This window comes from Octodon degus, unplaced genomic scaffold (assembly GCF_000260255.1).
Source record: "Octodon degus isolate 3935 unplaced genomic scaffold, OctDeg1.0 scaffold00371, whole genome shotgun sequence".
NCBI lineage: Eukaryota > Metazoa > Chordata > Mammalia > Rodentia > Octodontidae > Octodon > Octodon degus.
Window position 1 is genome coordinate 279272 of NW_004524947.1, and position 8433 is coordinate 287704.

The 8433-nt window shown below is 39.7% G+C and overlaps 1 pseudogene; it reads left to right on the forward strand.

Moving 5' to 3' along the window:
* Positions 1–2846: 2846 nt before the first annotated feature.
* On the forward strand, positions 2847–3666 carry LOC101573607 (annotated as a pseudogene).
* Positions 3667–8433: the final 4767 nt, after the last annotated feature.

An 8433-nucleotide genomic window follows, 5' to 3' on the forward strand; every position in this document is an offset into this window, starting at 1 on the left:
AATTTGCATAACTATATCTGGCTATATGAGGAACAGAATTGATGATAAAAATAGAAAATATATCAATTATTGTAAATCAGCTATTCTTGTTTTGAAAATTTGTAATGTATGTATTTCTATATTTTACCCTGTTTCTGTCTTTGTTTTTGATTTTCTTCCTCGTGTTTTATTCTTCCAAATAAAAGAAAAATATAATAACAAAAGCAAAGACAATAATGAAGTATTTAAATATGATTTCTGAAAAAATATTTCATATATTTATCCAATCAGTTGTCAACATTAACAGGAGTCATTTCCTCATGTAAATGTAAGTTTCCCTCTGGTTTTCTTTTCCTCCCACCCTGGAAGATTTCCTTCATGCTTTCAGGGTTTTTTGTTTTGTTTTGTGGTACTGAGGACCTTTATGCTTTCTTATTGCACAAGTCTGCCAGTAATGAATTATTTAGCCTTTGTGTAGTTGACATCTTTATTTTTGCTGTCAGTTTTCAGATATTTTAACTGGTACAGAAGTCTAGTTTGGCCTTTGTTACTTTTCAGTACTTTAAAGATTTTGCTTCAATATTTTCTCACCTGTATTATGTTGTGCCAAATAAATAAATAAACAAAGGCTGATATGTCCTTTACCTTCGCTCCCTTGTCCACAAGGAACTCTTTCCATGTGGTTACTTTAGAGATCTATATTATTTATTTCAGACTTGGATGGTTTGATTATGATGTACTTTTAGACTATTTCTTGAGTTATTGATCCTCTGGAACTCTTGAGTAGTTTCAATTTAAATTGGAACATCTTTAGTTATTTTACCTAGTATTCCTTTTAGCCACAAACCAGGCTTCTTCAGAGATTCCAATTGCTTAAGTTCTACAAGCCTCTTTCTATAGTACATCAACACAAGCTATAGTAGGTCAACACAGGAGCTCACCATGTCTATTGCAGATCCCTGTGGGAGCATTCTGATCTTGTAGCTTCAGGTCCCTGCAGCAGTCTCCCTGGGTGATAATGAATGGCCTGGGCTCAGCTGAACTCCCTTAAGGGAAAGGTTTTCAGGGCAGGGCTTACCAGATTCTCACAGTAGTCCTCCAATTGAGCATTGTTTAATGGGACACAGTTGAGATCAGGCAATCATGAGACAAGGTCAGTGCAAGGACCACAAGGAACCCTGGAAATCTTCTGAGTAAAGACAGGAAGCCAGGACTCAGAGGACCTCCAGAAGTGGTGATGATGGCCAGTACTAGGGCTACCAGGTCTCCCTGGCTGTGTTCAGGGTGAGGACAGATGGCCAGGACTCAAAGGACTCAAGATATACCACATCAGGTATAAATTACTTTTGATGAATGTGATTATTATGTATATATAAATTATACTAATAAATATAAATAGCAACTGAAGTAAAGAAATTATCCATTAATTCTTATTAATTGTGTGCATTAATTGGCTTCACATTGATTTTTAAATATAGGCATATACCATGTTTTCATAATATCCACCATCCTTACACTGTTTTCTACTCTGTTTTTCTTTCCTTCCTTGATACACTTCCCCTCGCATAATAATGCTTCTTCTACTTCTTGGTCAAATTTTTGTTTCTTTCGACAAAAGGGGCATTTCACATTTAGTTTTCTGTGTCTAGCATAGTTTCCTTAACATGATGCCATTCAGCTGCACTCATTTTCCTGTATATGGCATGATTTTGTTCTAATTCTGGCTGAATAATACTCCACTACTTATTTATCATGTATTTTCAAAAATTCATCCATTGGTGAGCACCTAAGCTAATTTTATTATTTGGTAATTATGAAGAAATGTGTTGGAAGAAATGTAATTGTACTGGTATTTCTTTTCAATTCTCACTTTATATCCTTTGGATATATACTAGGGAGTGTTATAGTTGAATCACGGGATCATATTGTTAGATTTTTATTATGCTTCAATACTGACTTCCATATTGGTTTTACCAACTTACAGCCCAACCTACATTTTATGAGGGTTCTTTCATTCCCACACAATTTTTGTAATTATTACTATTTTATATAGTTATTTGAGCTACGATGAGAGAATGTTAATGAAGTATTGATTTTCACTTCTTTGATCATTGAAAACATTGAGCACTTTTTCAGGAAATAAAAGCAGGAAGTTATAAATGGGATTATGTCAAATTAAAAAACAAAAAGCAGCAGAGTTGGGCCCCAGAAGGCATCCAAAATGACACTGTCTGAGAACAGAAATCAAGAAAAGAAGCAGGCAGAGAAGGAAACATACAGAAGAAGCCACCCACGGAGCACTCAGTTTGGACAGAGCAGTTCCAGTGGGAGGTGTATGCAGGGCATGGCACAGGATTCAGAACTGTGATGAGGAGTACCCACCAACCTCATCCAGTAGGGCTGGGGAGAGTTGTACACCAGATCTACCAGGGTATTCCTTTAATCCTGAAAAGAACTGTGACTTCTGCTTCCTACCTGGTCATAACAATTATAACTCCCTCATGAAAGAGGATCTGGCAAAAGGGAAATGAGATCATACAACTACAGGTGCTCGAGGAAGAGGAAAAGAAGAAAAAGAGAAAACAGAATGGGATTTACTATATCTTCCTTTCTATGAAAAAGCCAGCTAGGTTTGCTCAGTGTCTCCAGTTAATGCTGCTTAGCTAAAGAACTGCAGGCTAGCTGCATCAAGAGGAGGAAGGTTGAGTTTCAGAGCTCCAGTGCCTCCACTCCAATGAGCAGCATGTTCAGCCTCATGCGTGTGGACACCAACAGTGACTGGCTCTTAACAGTGGATGGCATGGACAGGCTCAAAGTTCAGAATCATCAGCCTGAGGAGCCTGTAGACACTTGCACTCCAGATGTGCATGCATAAGAATATCAACTTCACCAACTGCAAGGTGAATTCTGTGTTCTGGGCCTCATGGGACCAATTGGATTTCCATATTCAGCTGTGCATCTTGGGATGTGCAGACACTCTAGTATGTGCCATTCTGATCCCAGCATCACTCTTCACCAGTAGTCAACCAGGTGTGGACCACCACAGCATGATTTGCAGTTTTTGGCTCCCTGGTGCTTCGTTCTGTGCATGGTGTCTGAACATCCAGGACAACACCTGCTTCATTACCAGCTTGTCTCCCCGGGTCCTGTTGACCAACATCCTGGCAGATCAACAGAAGTGGTATAGGACAAACAGCCATGTCCTGGCCCAGCAGTTTGGTAACATGACTCCTTTGCTATTCCATGGCTGCTGCTCTGGGGAGATCTGTGCCATTGACCTGTATTTTCAAAGCCAGCACAAGGATTGAAAGTCCACCTGCCTGTTGCATAACTCAGCAGTGAGGTCTTTGAGGATCCTTCCAGGAAAAGCAATCTGTGTTGGCATCAGAAAGATTTGCTGTGGGAACTGCGGACTGTGAAATGCATACGGGAGTACAAAGGCCACATGAATGAGCAGCCTTCCTGCCCTTGTGCATGCATGAGGGGGGAGGGCTTCTGGTGGTAGTGGGCCAGGACTACTATATGAGAATCTGGAGCTTTCAGGATGCCCACCAGCTCAGAACACATCCTCGCCTCCCCACTCTGACATTCCCAGTGTGGCTTTTTCTTCCCAGGTGGAAGAGAGCAGGTGATCTGGGGCTGCTCCTGGCTGTGAGGCAGGACCTGTACTGCTTCTCATATATCTGATTGTGCAGGGGCACCCCGGAGGAGTATGGATCTGCCTGAGACAAAAAAGAGCTCATTTCCATTTGTAATGAAGCGATTTTATGTGATACCCTGTGCATGCAGCTCTCCTTTCCCTGGGTGCTAAGATCAAGGTGGTAAGGATTTCACATGGAGAAACTAGTAAAGTTGTTACAGTTAAAGTTGGAGCTCAGAGAGCATCAATGTCATTTTCATAAATGGTGCTTAATTCTTTCTCTTGTTTAAATTCTCAGGAACAGTTCCCTAAACCCTCCCCTTAAAAAAAAAGACTCTTTTGTGTGGACTAAATATTGACAATGGGCCGGGGAGATGGCTCAGTGGAATAAACCCTTCCCTGGCAAGTGCAAGGGCCTGAGTTCAATCTCCAGTTCAGCCAAAAAAAAAAAAAAAAAAAAAAAAGAAAAAAAGAAAAAGAAAAGAAAAAAAGAAGGCTGGGATGGAGTGCTATTTGGGGGCCTGCAAATAGCTCAGTTATTTAAGTGATTGCTTAAACAAAACCCTCAAGCACAAGCTTCTGTGGTTTGAACCAGATAGTCAGGGCAACCAGAAATGTCCTAAAGGCATATTCAGGCCTAAAAAAATAAAAATAAAAAAATAAAAGGCAAAAACTAAAAGCTGCTGCTTGCAGAAGCCTTGTGGATGAGCCTGTGAGGCCAGTGTCTGGATTCCAGGAAGAGTTCCATCTTCCTTTACAAAGCCAACTGGGCACAGGGCAGCATGATTATCAGTCTGTGAGTAGTGAAGGCTGGAGTTTGTATTCATTAACGTGGCTGTCCCAAACTGCTTATCAGTTTCTCACACAAGAAACATTTTCCTTTTGTTACTGTTCATGAACACTGAAGGTAAAAAGAAGGAAATTTTGACCATTTTATTTTTATTTTTATATTTTGGATGACTTTTTTTTTCTCAGAACTGGGTATGGAACTCAGGCCCTTATGCTTGCAGGCAAGTGCTTATTCTACTGACCCATCTCCCAGGCCCCTAGGATGACCATTTTAAAAAATATAAACCAAATATTCTTCATGCCATACAAAGTATTTTATAGCTTATAATTAAATGTTTGCCACGTTTACAATACAAATCTTTGTAAAGAAGCAGGAAACAATAGAATATTTTTGTCCTTTTCACTTCATTTTAAAATTCATTTTCTCTTTGTTTCCATTAGGACTCTTTTCCAATTTGAATTGGTCTAAGTCAAAGGAGATTCAGCAGCCACACATCAGGGAAGCCCAGGCCCACAGTCTTCCAGTCAGCTTTGCCAGAGGCTCTGCTGGTGCCTGCAGGCTCTGAGCTCTCTTTTTGCCCCATTCCCTGTGGATTGGCTCAGCCCTCAGGCCCAGCAGCCAAAGGTCTTTGTCCTGGTAGACAGAGCTTGTTGTGTCAGCTGATTGCACAATTCAGCTGTGACCATGGATTGTACCCACTCTGCCCTTCTGCTGTCTCTGTAGCCAAGGGGTGAGTTAGTGGTTTCCACCTGGACTGTGTGTTCCTCCATGAGTCTTACTTAGGAGGTGCCTGTGGTCAGAGTGTCTTATTACAGCAAAGGTGGCTCTGGTGCTGGGTGCTGAGCACAGTAATTTCCTTCTCTCCATCACTAACACTTACTTCTCTTCTCCCTCTTTTCAGGGTCTTGCCATGCAGCTCAGACTCATAGTGATCCTCCTGCTTCAGCCTCCCCAGTGCTGAGACTGCACGCAGGCACCACCATGCCCAGAATGCAGTGCTAGGGATTGAACCCAGATCCATTACAGGCAGGTAATTAAACCACTGAGCTATCTCCCCAGCCTCCCTTCTCCGTTTTGCTGCTCCTTATATTCTTTCTCCTTCAGTCCCATCTTCCCTTTTAGTCTCTTCTTAACTTACAATTCTCAACTGAAGTGACTGGGGCAAGCTTCTGGAAAGCCCAAATCTATTTCAAGGTGGATTTGAATAGGAACATCAGACTTAGTGCTGGTGTAGGGAGTTGCCGTCCAGGAGAGAGGATGGTAGGTACATTGGCCACACAAGCAAGCCCATCTATGACTCAGAACTTAATCCAAAGCAAGGCCTTCCTGTGAAAGATGGATTTTTTTAAATGCTAGAAGCTTTACAGAGTCTTTTTCTTCATATTTAGTACAAGGTCCACAGAGTTTCACTACGCAGATTGGACTCATAGTGATTCTCCTGTTTTCAGCCTTCCAAGAGCTGGGATTACAGGCATGTGCCAACATGTCCATTCTCATTCGCAGAATCAGTGCACCTCAGGAAAAGGGCCAATATGGCAAGCCAGGGATTTAAACCCAGTCCCTGAGTCTGCCTAACCAAGTGCTTTAATCTACTGAGTCATCTGGCTGGCCCTTGCAACAGTATCTAAAATACCTTAGCTGTGACAGCTTCCAGACAGCTTCATTATGATGTCATGATGAACACATAATGAGTATTATGTTGGCATATTTTAATAAGTCTTTAACATACCTTCATTGAGACAACTTCCAGAATGTTAAGGACAGCAGCTCTTGTTCTGTTACAGTGATTTGAACGACAAGTTCAAGATCTCAGAATGAGAGAAATTCCATTGGCTTTTTGTAACCACAGAGTCAGAGTTTGTAGTATGTTTATACCAAGTTTATTAAAGCCTGTCTTTCTACCAATAAAGTAGAAAAACAGGTCCTAGCATGTTGCTTCCACTAAGACGCCAATGCTTACAGCACCAAACTATGAAATAGTATATACTTAGGTCTCAGATGAAACCCAAATTGCTGACAGCAGCTTTAATAGCTTGATGGAGAATCTATCACTCCAGACAAAAACACTCTGCCTTCGCTTGTCCTACCTTGCCCTGCTCTGCCCTGCATGTGCCCAGGTGACTGGCCCCAGAAGTCTTCAAGAGCCTTGATTTCCAGGGTGGAATAATGAGTGGGAAAGCAGAGGGCAGAAGACCACAGAGTAGGATCAAGTGATCTCTGGATACTGTGGTGGCTGCAATCAAACACCCCAGCTTCTACTGGTACACATCTCTCCTGGGTTCCACTTAACTCTTCTCTGTGTCCCTTGCTCCACACTGTTATGAATCTCAGGCCCAAGCAATGGCCATGACTCATCCACATGGCTGACACTGACAAAGGATCTACAAGCTGAGGTACAGGATCTCAGGAAAAATCCTGAGGGGATTTGACTGCCTTATCAGATCCAAAAGCTGCAACTCTTGTTGTATAGGTCTTGCTTTAACTTCTTCTTAACCATCCAGCAGAAAAGTATAAAACCAAAGTATGAGAAGTAAAGCTATGGTGTTATGCTGAGTTGTAAAGGACTCAGGTCAACAATTTCTGACACTGCCAGTCAAGCGGAAGACCCAATACTATTATGGACTACTGGACACTTTTAGAATATTTTGCTGAGTTCACACACCTATAATATTCAAATAAGGGAACTAAACAAAAAAGGGGATATATAAATGAATGTCCATTTTGTATCTGTGTACTCAAAATGGTTAGGCTAGATATATAGTTACATTCTCTTAATGAATAGAGGGATTTGTTCTAATAGTGTTTGTAAAGAGGATATTATGTCTGCATCTTGTACAGAAAATAATCACTAGGAAGAGAGTATGCAATGTGTTAATTATAAACACTGTACTACCAATTTGATTTGAAACTGTCTCATTGCTATTTGTCTCTCAATAAAATTATGGCAAAAATAATAAAAAAGAAATGTAAATAAAGAAATGAAGAAACATTTCTAAAATTCACAGAATAACACACTTGAAATGGATAAATTTTATGGTATATGAATTATATTTAAATAAAACATAAGTTATAAAAATTGTACTTCAGTGAAGTGTATATGTGATATAAAAAACACAGTTTATTTACCTGGAAATGGATTAATCTGTCTATATCTTGATGTTCTTTATTTATTTTTACAACATTGGGATTACAATGTTACCCAATGTAATCTATATTCTACTACACTAGCAAAACATTTCTGATTCCTAATAACCACAAAATTTTAGCTGTGTAATCTAGCCAGTGGGAAAGGAACTGTGTGTAGTAATACTTTGAATCATATGATTGATTTTCTACACTTAGCTGAATCTATCTATCTATCTATCTATCTATCTATCTATCTATCTATCTATCTATATATATTTGTAAACTTTTGCATAATAAGGGAGGCCCTCTAAAACTACTGGAATACTGTGTGTATATAAATCTTACCTTTCCAAACTTTTATTTTATTAAATTTATATGTTTTTCTTAGAAATTATCTCCACTTTGGTCACTCCCTGGGCTCTATATTTTGTACATTCAATTAAGAAAATCCCAGAGGCTTCACATAGATTTTACTTCCTGCATCATCATATAAAATCGCACTAGTGCAACAGAGTTGGAAATTTGGAGGGATCACCTTGTTTTCTATCACTCACTGACTATTATTTATCATTACTGGATATTCATTTTTCATATATTTGGTTTGTGTTTTGATTATTTCCAAAAGAATGCTAAATTCAGTCCTTGTTATTTGATCTTCGTGCAAGCCAAAGGGAATTTAAACATATTTAGAGGATGAATGTCCAGAGCTTCATCAGAAGGCACAAACACTCAAAAAAGTGTTGTTGAGAGTTTTAAGGAATGTTATATAAAATTTCTGATATGTTCTTGTGGATTTGGGATGACCAGAGGGATAACATGGCATTGAAGAACTTTGGAAGACATACAGCTTTATTATGCTAGTGAGATGGGGGACACCAAATTACCAGTCCTGCCTTGG